This window comes from Cherax quadricarinatus, chromosome 24 (genome assembly GCF_038502225.1).
Source record: "Cherax quadricarinatus isolate ZL_2023a chromosome 24, ASM3850222v1, whole genome shotgun sequence".
Classification (NCBI taxonomy): domain Eukaryota; kingdom Metazoa; phylum Arthropoda; class Malacostraca; order Decapoda; family Parastacidae; genus Cherax; species Cherax quadricarinatus.
The window spans coordinates 13,665,398-13,678,882 of NC_091315.1; the positions used below are offsets into that span (position 1 = coordinate 13,665,398).

Here is a 13,485-nt window from a genome sequence, read left to right on the forward strand (position 1 = left end):
TTTTAACATTTCTGTCATGATCCCATCAGTTCCAGCTGCTTTACCCCCTTTCATTTTACGTAATGCCTCACGTACCTTCCCCACACTTACATTCTGCTCTTCTTCACTCCTAAAAGATGGTATACCTCCCTGACCAGTGCATGAAATTACTGCCTCTGTTTCTTCCTTAACATTTAAAAGTTCCTCAAAATATTCTCGCCATCTACCTAATACCTCCATCTCCCCATCTACTAACTCCCCTACTCTGTTTTTAACTGACAAATCCATACTTTCCCTAGGCTTTCTTAACTTGTTTAACTCACTCCAAATTTTTTTCTTATTTTCATTAAAATTTCTTGACAGTGCCTCTCTCACTCTATCATCTGCTCTCCTTTTGCACTCTCTCACCACTCTCTTTACCTTTCTTTTACTCTCCATATACTCTGCTCTTCTTATAACACTTCTGCTTTGTAAAAACCTCTCATAAGCTACCTTTTTCTCTTTTATCACACCCTTTACTTCATCATTCCACCAATCACTCCTCTTTCCTCCTGCCCCCACCCTCCTATATCCACAAACTTCTGCCCCACATTGTAATACTGCATTTTTAAAACTATTCCAACCCTCTTCAACCCCCCCACTACTCATCTTTGCACTAGCCCACCTTTCTGCCAATAGTCGCTTATATCTGACCCGAACTTCCTCCTCCCTTAGTTTATACACTTTCACCTCCCTCTTACTTGTTGTTGCCACCTTTTTCTTTTCCCATCTACCTCTTACTCTAACTGTAGCTACAACTAAATAATGATCCGATATATCAGTTGCCCCTCTATAAACATGTACATCCTGGAGCCTACCCATCAACCTTTTATCCACCAATACATAATCTAATAAACTACTTTCATTACGTGCTACATCATACCTTGTATATTTATTTATCCTCTTTTTCATAAAATATGTATTACTTATTACCAAATCTCTTTCTACACATAGCTCAATTAAAGGCTCCCCATTTACATTTACCCCTGGCACCCCAAATTTACCTACTACTCCCTCCATAACATTTTTACCCACTTTAGCATTGAAATCCCCAACCACCATTACTCTCACACTTGATTCAAAACTCCCCACGCATTCACTCAACATTTCCCAAAATCTCTCTCTCTCCTCTACACTTCTCTCTTCTCCAGGTGCATACACGCTTATTATAACCCACTTTTCACATCCAATCTTTATTTTACTCCACATAATCCTTGAATTAATACATTTATAGTCCCTCTTTTCCTGCCATAGCTTATCCTTCAACATTATTGCTACTCCTTCTTTAGCTCTAACTCTATTTGAAACCCCTGACCTAATCCCATTTATTCCTCTCCACTGAAACTCTCCCACCCCTTCAGCTTTGTTTCACTTAAAGCCAGGACATCCAGCTTCTTCTCATTCATAACATCCACAATCATCTCTTTCTTATCATCTGCACAACATCCACGCACATTCAGACTTCCCACTTTGACAATTTTCTTCTTATTATTCTTTTTAGTAATCTTTACAGGAAAAGGGGTTACTAGCCCATTGTTCCCGGCTTTTACAACACACATGGCTTACGGAGGAAAGATTCTTATTCCACTTCCCCATGGATATAAAAGGAAAAGTAATAAGACCAAGAACTATTAAGATAAAATCAAAGAAAACTCAGATGAGTGTGTATAAATAAATGTGTACATGTATGTGTAGTGTGACCTAAGTGTAAGTAGAAGTAGCAAGACATACCTGTAATCTTGCATATTTATGAGACAGACAAAAGACATCAGCAATCCTACCATCATGTAAAACAATCACAGGCTTTCGTTTTACACTCACTTGGCAGGACGGTAGTACCTCCCTGGGTGGTTGCTGTCTACCAACCTACTACCTATATATATATATATCTATATATATATATATATATATATATATATATATATATATATATATATATATATATATATATATATATATATATACAGTGGACCCCCGCATAGCGAACGCCTTGCATAGCGAACATTCCGCATAGCGAACGCTTTGATCGCTAAAATTTTGCCCCGCATAGTAGACAAAAACCCGCTCAGCGAACTTCGTCCGAGACGCGTCCAATGTGCGGCCTCAGCCAGCCTCACATGTGCCGCCTGTCCCATTGTTTACCAGCTAGCCTCCGCGGTAACATTCAAGCATACACTCGGAATATTTCGTATTATTACAGTGTTTTCGGTTCTGTTTGTTGAAAATAAGTGACCATGGGCCCCAAGAAAGCTTCTAGTGCCAACCCTGTGGTAAAAAGGGTGAGAATTAGTATGGAAATTAAGAAAGATTTTGAAGGGTTTGGGGCTAACCCTGAGAAGCCTATGCCAGTTGTGGAATCCATTGTGCCTACTTCAAAAATTAAGGAAATGTGTGCACAGTGGGTTGAACTGCAAACCTTTATGGATGAAAATCACCCTGACACAGCTGTTGCAAGGCGTGCTGGTGACTATTTCAATGACAATGTTATGGCCCATTTTAGACAAATCGTAAAGGAACAGGAGGTACAGAGCTCTATGGACAGAAAGAAGTCCAGTGACTCTGAAGCTGGTCCTAGTGGCATTAAAAGAAGAAGGGAAGTAACCCCGGAAAAGGACTTGCCTCCTCAAGTGTTAATGGAAGGGGATTCCCCTTCTAAACACTAACACTCTCTCTCCCCTCCTCCCATCCCATCAATCATCACCAGATCTTCAATAAAAGTAAGTGTCATGTAATTGTGCATGCCTTTTTCAGTTTGTGTGTACTAAAATTAACATTTTTTTGTGGTAAAAAATTTTTTTTTTCATACTTTTGGGTGTCTTGCACGGATTAATTTTATTTCCATTATTTCTTATGGGGAAAATTAATTCGCATAGCGAACATTTCGCATAACGACCAGCCCTCTTGCACGGATTAAGTTCGCTATGCGGGGGTCCACTGTATATATATATATATATATATATATATATACATACGTATATATATATATACGTATATATATATACATATATATATATATATATATATATATATATATATACATACATATATATATATATATACATACATTATATATATATATACGTATATATATATATACATACATATATATATATATACGTATATATATATATATATATACACACACACACACACACACACACATATAGAGATAGAAAGAGGAAATTAAGCATTTATTTTCAATTACATTAGATTTTATTAGTGAGTCATAAAGAAAAGAGAGAAGACAGCTGGCCAAGATCATTTGTAGTGCTCCCCTAACCAGTCTTTGTCTTAGCCATCTTCTGGATGAGTTATGTTGGTATAGGTGTGGGAGTGTTGAAGTAGCAAGTGATGATCTGCCCTGAGATGTGAAACTGCCAATGAACCTGAAATTTATCTCTATACCTGAGGAATGTGGACAAAAATTACACCACAGGAAGCAGGTTGTAAAAATTTTCAAAGATCTTCATGTTCATCAACAAACTAAATGCCACTTCCCACTCGCTACCCCAAACTCACGGATGTTCAAAACATGTCTTTCTTTCCCTGATACTTTTACTTCTTTAATCTATAAAGAAATACAGTGTACTGTACCTATGTTATATCTCAGAATGATAAAATATCTATTTCTGTAGGATGCTCATTAATGAGCCAAGTGTATAAATTAGTTAATAGCTCTCAATTTCTCCCAATTCTCGTTGATAACAATCGTGAGTTTGGCATTTGATGCTATTGCCATAATGTCTGCCTATCTCTTTGTAAGCAATCATAATGTATTAAAATTGTATATTGTTATTATCCCTTTATGTAAGTTTTTTATGAGATATTTTATAATTTATTTACTGACACAAGATTTAATTTCTTGTGTGGAATAAAAGAATATCAATCTGTCTTCCTTTCATTATCCCAAGAACTATTAATTTTGGAAAAAATAAACCCCTGATTTAACAAGTTTTGGAAATAGGGAAAAAATCTAGAGTCAGTTGTTTCTGACACAAAGTTTGTTGGTTGCAGAGTTACCTGTTGTTGTTACTATCTTGGTAAAATAATCTCATATCTACCACGATCATCATTACATGCCGCCTGCTCCCTTCACACATTAGTTCATTAAATTGAGGGTTTACATTATTTATTCAGTACAATATCCTTAGTGGCAAAATAATTTACATCATATGGGAGTGCAAATGATAATTACAATAAGTGGCTATGGCAAAATTTTAATTACACAAGTAAAGCTAAGGCAAGATTAAAAAAATATCTTGAATATCAACATAATTCTGAGTTAAACTAAACAAATTAGGTTAATTTGCAAGACTGCATTTTCAAAAGTATACTATTGTACAGCAAATTATTTGCATAGTTACCATAAGAAAACCAAGTAGTGTGTCTTGTGCTTGTGGGTAAGTCCAGTTCCTAGGCTCAAGAGCCCAGGAACTGGATCAAACTTGACTGCCTCCAGTTTTCCAGGAGCTATGTGACCCCACCCCTCAAGGAAGGTTCCTTGATGTTGGTGAGGGGCTCTTGATTTAGGGAATTGGATCTGAGCTCCAGTTCCCCGAATTAAGCCTGAATGCCTTCCACATCCCCCCCCCCCAGGCGCTGTATAATCCTCCGGGTTTAGCGCTTCCCCCTTGATTATAATAATAATAATATGTGACCCCAATGGGTTTAGCACTTCCCTATGAGTGTGACAACAAATGTGGCTTTTCTGGCCTAAAAGTATGATGGATAGTTTGACTAGTGTCAATCATGCTCTGTCTGAGATCTATGAAATCAAGTTAGAGTTATTTAGATTGATAGTGGACAGTCCAGTCTATTGTCCGCTATACTTCCAACGTTGTCACCGCTCTACTGCCCTTACTTTACCTTCCCTTCTTGCTGATGGACCCTCTTTTAATCCGGACTCTCTCACTGACTTTTTTGACAGCAACTGATTTACTGCACAAACTCTGATGATGCCTGTGGCATGCAAAGAGTACGTAACCTTTATTCGGCGCATGTACACACCCTCATTTACAGGCTATCTCCCCCAACCAGCGAACCAGGTTGCTGAGAGTTGATGGGGCCCCGTCGTTCAACTAGTGACCAGGTTCCAGCCAATAAGAAGATGGTTTTGGCAATCGCAGAGGTTATGTGGGTACCACTCTCCTGTCTGCCCTTGTCATTCCCATTCTAGAGCTGGTTGAAGCACGGTCTGCTCTCTTGTGGCTTCTGTTTCTGCCTTGCTTACCATGGAGTGCACTAATACTTATCACTGTACATAGTGTACATATTGCTGTTCTAAATTGGTGAAGGATAATGTAAGTCTAAACTTCTGCTGTGTTTATTTTGCTTCCTTTACACCCAAGATAACCAGCCATTTGGATTCCTGGGTTGTAATAATGCCTCTAGTACTTCTCACGGTCCTTTCTACCTCAATCTCTTGCTACCCTCTACCCCTGCACTATCCACTGCCCCGCTGCACTCCATGACCTAATAATCATCCCTCTTCCTACCTATTACCCCTGCATCCTTCCCAGCCCAGCAGTGCTGTATGACCCTTGTAGGCTTAGCGCTTCCTTTTGATTATAATATAATACTGTCCACTAGTCCAGTTCTACCTTCATGCAGGTGAGGGGCTCTTGATGAAATAAATTGGACCTATCCTCCCTTTTAATTGAACTTAAGTACCTCCCATTCCCCCAGACTGGGGAATGGGAGGTAGCTGTAGTATAGTGGTGTAGTAGTTGTAGTAGTAGTAGTAGTAGTAGTGTTGTAGTAGTAGTGTAGTGTTGTGGTACAGTAGTAGTATTAGAATTAGTAGTATTAGTATAGTAAAGTAGCAGATTGACTTCGAGAGTGTATGAATCTGTAGTGGAGGGAAGGCGGGGTAGGGGTCGGCCTACGAAAGGTTGGAGGGAAGGGGGGTAAAGGAGGTTTTGTGTATGAGGGGCTTGGACTTCCAGCAAGCATGTGTAAGCGTGTTTGATAGGAGTGAATGGAGACAAATGATTTTTAGGACTTGATGTGCTGTTGGAATGTGAGCAAGGTAACATTTATGAAGGGATTCAGGGAAACTGGCAGGCTAGACTTGAGTCCTGGAAATGGGAAGTACAATTCCTACAAGTGTTAATGTTGCAGTTTTATAACTAGTGTAAGCACGCTTCTGGCAAGACAGTGATGGAGTGAATGATGAAAGTTTTTTTTTGGGGGGGGCCACCTTGCCTTAGTAGGAGATGGGTGATGTGTTAGTAAAAAAAATAGTAGTAGTAGTAGTAAATGATTATAGGTGCTTAAGAATGAGCAGGGTTTCATGTTACCTGGAAGGCAGAAATGTCCTCCATACATTTGAAGCTAGCTCAATGAGCAGTTAAGAAATCAAGCACATTGTATACCACCAGAAAGTGGTATCAGATAGTAGAAAAAAAATCTCAAGCTAGAAAGATGATTTCTTGAACAATATTAGCTGAAAGAAACTAATAATTTTAAAGCACTGTGTAATGAGGAACCAATCTCTACATCTTCTGTAAAATATTTGGGAATATCAGAGATGAAAATAAGCAGGGAACATATTGAGTGACCAAGGAAGGTTGACGTTTGGTACAGAGGGCCAAGGTTACACTACTATTGGCACCCCTCAAGGGAGGTTCCTGGATGCTGGCAAGGGGTTCTTGCTGCAGGGAATTGAACCTGTCCTCCCCTTAGATTGAACCTACAGTTTAGCACTTTCCCTAAATATACATTAATAATAATGTGGAAATTTTTTTACATAATTTCCTAAATGTAGAACATATAAATGAATAATATAACAATTGTGTTTATGTGATACTATTTGGACCCTTCGAGAAATTTCGAGTGAGAGGGTTGTAGAACAGCTGCTGAGTGATGCCAGGAGGGAGACACCATATTGAATTTAATGTGTGAACACTGGACTGATGTGTGCAATGTGATTGGGTGTTCTCAAAGGCCAACTGTTTATTTTGGCCTGAATTTGTAATTAGGAACCTGTGTTAATGTCCCCTACTGAAGAATTGGGACAGGAAATTTGTGGGACCTCAAGAATTACGTGCGGATGGCGGAAGATATGGGATGCAAATATCACTCACAGGGAAGTACACCATTAGTCCTTGCATTTAGAACTCTAGCTGGCCAGTGTAAGGTCTAGGTGTTAGGCAGGTGTTTTTGTGTGATCCATCTACAGTAAATGGTAAGTGGTAATACAAAGCCCTTTTCTAATAACACTATTGTATTTATATGTATTGTACTAATAGTTATATTTTTGTGTACCAAGCAAGTAAACCAAAATAGCATACAGTCTGCAAGACTTTAATTACCAGAGTAGCTCGTTTTAATATTAAAATTATTAATTTAACGTCAGGTCTAGCGTTTTGTGAGAGTGATGAGGAATTGGGCATTCGAGGGAGTTACAGTTCAGCGACCTACTGTAACTAAGTCCCACTTACCTCACCCAGATTACTTGCAGGTAATAATTCAGGTAATGCCTGTAAGCCTCCTGCAGGTAATTTACGATAATAATGATAATTTTCACAAATAATAATAATAGTAAATCTTACTAATAATGACCATCCTTTTATAACCACTATATATATACAGTGGACCCCCGGTTAACGATATTTTTTCATTCCAGAAGTATGTTCAGGTGCCAGTACTGACCGAATTTGTTCCCATAAGGAATATTGTGAAGTAGATTAGTCCATTTCAGACCCCCAAACATACACGTACAAACGCACTTACATAAATACACTTACATAATTGGTCGCATTGGGAGGTGATCGTTAAGCGGGGGTCCACTGTACTACTCTAATTTCACATCTGTATTTGATAGTGTTGGTACAGGACACGACCAGGACGTGACCACAACGTGTCTTTAGAACTGTTTCAGTTGCCCTTGCCTGCGAGTTACTGTGTGTATATTATATATATATATATATATATATATATATATATATATATATATATATATATATATATATATATATATATATATATATATATATATTTGGTTATACATTTTTATTTAGGAAAAATGAGAGTCTGATTGATTACCTGAATGTAATTGAAAAATTCCCAAATAGTAGTCATTCCACAACATTTTCCACTACTGCATGAAAAATTTTAACACAAAAAAAAATACCATTTTGAATGTTTATTACACACTGTACAGAACATCCACCTACTATGGTGCAACCTGTATTTACATAGCCATAAATTCTAATATTATCCCCGAACTAAAACACTTTCTTGATAGTTGCAACAGGATCCATAGACATAATACGACACAAAAATCTCTATGACATTCCTCATGTCCTGCTTAACCTCTACATAAATTCGATGTACAGAAAAGGGCCTAAAATCTGGAAAGCCCTGCCTGAAAACTCTGGAACTGAAGATTTAACCACCATTTTCAAAAATACTGTCAAAAAAATCTTATCTCTTTAACACACCCCATCGTTAGCTAACCAAATGAAATGAAAATAACCTTATTTTCTTTAAACCATACCACGGGCGAGATTTGAACCCGCGGTCTGAGAGTCTCCAAACTCCAGACCGTCGTGTTAGCCACTGTGGCTGACACGACGGTCTGGAGTTTTGAGACTCTCTGACCGCGGGTTCAAATTCCGCCCGTGGTATGGTTTGTTTGCAATCGTGTCATTACGATTTCATGAGTCTTATTTTCTTTTTCTTTTTTGTATCACGAACACAACCAAAACAATATACAAAGTCCTACTCTCGTTATCTGTAATTCTCCTTAATTACACTTACACCCACCCAAATGACTATAAACATAAAATTCTCAATATAGCTACTGCCTATTAAATCTTTAGGGTAGTCCACCTAAGACACGCTTCCAAATATACTATAAGCTTTAATAGAAACGAACAAATCCAATCCCATTACTAAATTTACCATTTTTACTATTATTATATGAGTCGTACTACATCAGTATTGTAAATCTACTTATGTATGTGCCTAGCTAGGTATTTATCTAATAATGTATGTTCAAATGTACTGCTCCATGACCTATATCAATATAAAGTAAGAATTAGTATTAGTCTGCCCGAAATGCCTAGGCATGCTAGTGGCCTTCTTTGTAATTAATATTTCACAAGTTGTAAACCAAACATTATAAGCTCTACAAGGAAATAAAAAATTATAATTTTAATTTTACTTCCAGACATCTGTGGAAAATTCAGAGGTGACTGACACCACTGTTCCACAGAGAAATCCACATATATTAAGCCAGTCTTTTACCTATTTAATAAGATTGAACTTTGCTTATAATTTCACCATGTAGTTACGGTTGTTCTAACCTCAAAACCAAGAGAGATAAATCATACATTACAATTTTCAATGAGGATTAAATCTTAAAATTAATATAGAGATCTATGTAGATCTCAATCAATGTGAATGGGTTCTAGTTAGCAGGAATCTACAAATGTGAAACCATACATAAATGTTATTGTACAATAAAGCTAATAGAATTCTTGGCTTCATATCAAGAAGCGTAAATAATAGGAGTCTTTATGTTATACTTTAATTTTATATAGGTATTAAAAAAACCATACCACGGACGGGGATACAACCCGTGATCAGTCTCAAAACTTCAGACCTTCACGACGGGTTCTATCCCCGTCCGTGGTATGGTTTGTTTGCAATCGTGTCATTACGATTTCGTGAGTCATGTTTTATATACGTATCCTTACCTGGGGGTTACTTTGAGTCACTTCCGAAGAACACCATCCCTGCGATCCTGTCCCAGACTAGGCCTCCTGGTTGCTGACCTGATTAAATGGAGCTGTTAGTACCAAAACAACATGTATAAAATGTAAACACACATTGTAACCTTTGCAAAGAAATAATTTTTTTCTTGTCTTATGCATGAAGGGAGGGTTTCAAGAGTCGTAGTCCCTTTACACTTGTTAGGTTCAATCAGTGTACTTATCCCTTCCCTGATTTTCAGTGGTGGTATCCTGCAGCGTCTGCTAAGCCTTTTGTGTCCATAAAAAGTAATTTCGGTGTGCAGGTTTGGTACCACTCTCTCTAGCAGCATCTTTCTCGCCTACGTTCTAAGGAGAACACTTCTAAGAGTTGTTATCCCACTTCAGCTTATTTCTAAACTAAGCCTCATCTAAGGTATGCTGCCACTTCCCAGGATGTGACCAACAACAGTCAACTAACACTCAGGTACCTACTTACTGCTAGGTGAACAGGGCAGCAAGTGTAAGAAAACATGCCAGGGATCGAATCACGGATCCTCAGTACATGAGCAGGGTGCACTGCCAACCTAACCAAAGGACGGCAAATTAGTTGCTTGACTGAATTTGTAAGAGTATTAATGCTCTCTACATTTTCCATCACAGCAATTTCGTCTGCCTTGAAGGAGCCCGTTAGTACAGAATAATATTCCAAGCCTAGAGACAAAGCGTGACCTATAGAATATCATCACTGGCTTTACATCTCATTGTTTTGAAAGTTCTAGTTATCTATCATATAGTACATATTTTCTTGCAGTTGCAATAATAAGGCTGTTGTGTGCCTTGAACGTGATATCTGCCATTGTCACTCTCAGACCTCTCTGTAAGGCCTCATTTAGATTACGGTACTCATTTCTGGTTTCCATATTACTTTGAGCATAAATGTACTGAAAAACATGTAAAGAAGAATGATGAAGTTGAACTCCTATGTTAGACACCTTTCCTGAGAAGATTAAAACAGATAAGGGTACTGAATTTGCACTCTTTGGAAAGACGTAGAATTAAGGGGATATGACTGAAGTGTGCAAATGGAATATCGTAACAAATAAGGGAATGTAAATAAAGTACCGCCAATAAACTTACACTTAATATTGATAAAACCTTCTACATTATGTTTGGGAGCAGAACTGGTGATGTCTAACTGAACATTATGATTGACAACACTTATTGCTAAACATAATGAGGGCAAATTTCTGGGTCTGCAACTTGAAATTAAACACCCATATCCAACACATAAAGTTGATATGTTAGCCAAGAAGAGTACCCAGAAGGAGAATGTAGAATATAACTTTGGTATAACTGTGTCTAGCATTAGGAATAATATTAGGAGAGAAGCAAATAATGAAAATGATTGTTATAGGAATGCAGTTAGAAGCCTGAGTAGATCTATAACCCACTATGATAACATGAACGTAGATAAGTATGTTTATGGAGCAACTTCCAATGTGAACAGACTGACTGATGTTGTAGTGGCCAGACTTAGGCTTGGTTACAAGTACTTCTGGCAGTTTGGAAGACACACAGATGATGATCAAACTAAATGTAAATTATGTGATCAGGCATAAGGTCACTCTCTTGAACACTATGTGCTTAATTGTCCACTTATTGAGGAATACAGAGACAGACAGTATAATAACCTATGTGACATGTCAAGATATCTTATTAATGAAAATAAGATACCAGATATACTAAGCAAATTTCCTAAATTTGCTTGCAACAGATAAGTGAACTATAGATATGTAGATATAAATCCATATGTATTCCTGTTAACCCTTTGGGGCCTAGTTCCTAGGCCTTTTGTGTATCCATATGCTCTCGCGCTACCGTCCACAGGATGGATATGGGGTCCACAATAAACTAGCCACTTCGGTGGCAAAATCTAACAAAAAAGTATTCAAAACAGTTGGGATCCTTCCAAAGATACGTTACTATGTACTACAATCAGCCCTACTTACACCATACTACATGTATTTGTGAAAAATTATTTTAAGCCAAATCACCTGCAGGAGGTTTACAGGATATCACATGAATTATTACCTGCAAGTAATTTGGGTGAGGTAAGTGGGACTTAAGTCACAGTAGGTCACAGAACTGTACTCCTTCGACTGCCCACTTCTACACCTCTTTCACAAAGGCTAGATGTGATATTAATTACAATATTAAAACCAGCTACTCTGGCTCATTGTTATGGATTGAATATGATTACGATTGCTGGATGCACAAAAATATAATTATTAGTACAAAGAACTTTGTTACCACTTACCATTTGATTAATGTAGATGGATCACACCACAACACTTGCCTATCCAGAACCTACACTGGCCAGCTAGGTCTAAATACAAGGACTGGTGTACTTCTCTGCGAGTTGCGATGATGAGTCATCCGCATCATTCATTTTCCATTCTCACCACCCTATTATGGTGGCTTCGTAAATTTCCTGTCACAGTTCTTCAGTAGGGAACTTAACACGAATTCTTATTGCGAACTGAGGCCGATACTCCCCGGTAGGCCTCGGAAAACGCCGTACTGGCTCTTCCTAGCAGTTGATCTCCCCCCTCCACACTTGAAATTTCTCTAAAGGGGAAAAATCAGCATCATATTTTATTATATAATTATTATATTGTTTGTTTATATGTTCTACATTTAGGAAATTATGTAATAAATTTCCACACTATTCACTTGTCTATCCCTACCTTCGACAAGTGTGACCATGGCGTAATAGCGCACAAAATGCGTGATAAAGAAATAACAGGAAAAGTCGGTCGATGGATCTATAATTTCCTCACTAACAGAACACAGAGAGTAGTCGTCAACAGAGTAAAGTCCGAGGCAGCTACGGTGAAAAGCTCTGTTCCACAAGGCACAGTACTCGCTCCCATCTTGTTCCTCATCCTCATATCTGACATAGACAAGGATGTCAGCCACAGCACCGTGTCTTCCTTTGCAGATGACACCCGAATCTGCATGACAGTGTCTTCCATTGCAGACACTGCAAGGCTCCAGGCGGACATCAACCAAATCTTTCAGTGGGCTGCAGAAAACAATATGAAGTTCAACGATGAGAAATTTCAATCACTCAGATATGGTAAACACGAGGAAATTAAATCTTCATCAGAGTACAAAACAAATTCTGGCCACAAAATAAAGCGAAACACCAACGTCAAAGACCTGGGAGTGATCATGTCGGAGGATCTCACCTTCAAGGACCATAACATTGTATCAATCGCATCTTCTAGAAAAATGACAGGATGGATAATGAGAACCTTCAAAACTAGGGAGGCCAAGCCCATGATGACACTCTTCAGGTCACTTGTTCTATCTAGGCTGGAATATTGCTGCACACTAACAGCACCTTTCAAGGCAGGTGAAATTGCTGACCTAGAAAATGTACAGAGAACCTTCATGTCGCGCATAACGGAGATAAAACACCTCAATTACTGGGAGCGCTTGAGGTTCCTAAACCTGTATTCCCTGGAACACAGGCAGGAGAGATACATGATTATATACACCTGGAAAATCCTAGAGGGACTAGTACCGAACTTGCACACGAAAATCACTCACTACGAAAGCAAAAGACTTGGCAGACGATGCAACATCCCCCCAATGAAAAGCAGGGGTGTCACTAGCACGTTAAGAGACCATACAGTAAGTGTCAGGGACCCGAGACTGTTCAACTGCCTCCCAGCATACATAAGGGGGATTACCAACAGAC

General features: G+C 38.3%; 1 long non-coding RNA gene across 1 annotated transcript in view; it reads right to left on the reverse strand.

The window, feature by feature from the left end:
• Nucleotides 1-13,485, reverse strand: part of LOC128690809 (uncharacterized) — a 101,134-nt gene extending 87,649 nt beyond the window's left edge. Inside the window, exons 1-2 of the long non-coding RNA XR_011392371.1 lie at nucleotides 12,037-13,485; nucleotides 9,723-9,800 (exon numbers count right to left, since the gene is read on the reverse strand). This is a non-coding gene — a long non-coding RNA (uncharacterized lncRNA). The remainder of the gene's footprint in view (nucleotides 1-9,722; nucleotides 9,801-12,036) is intronic.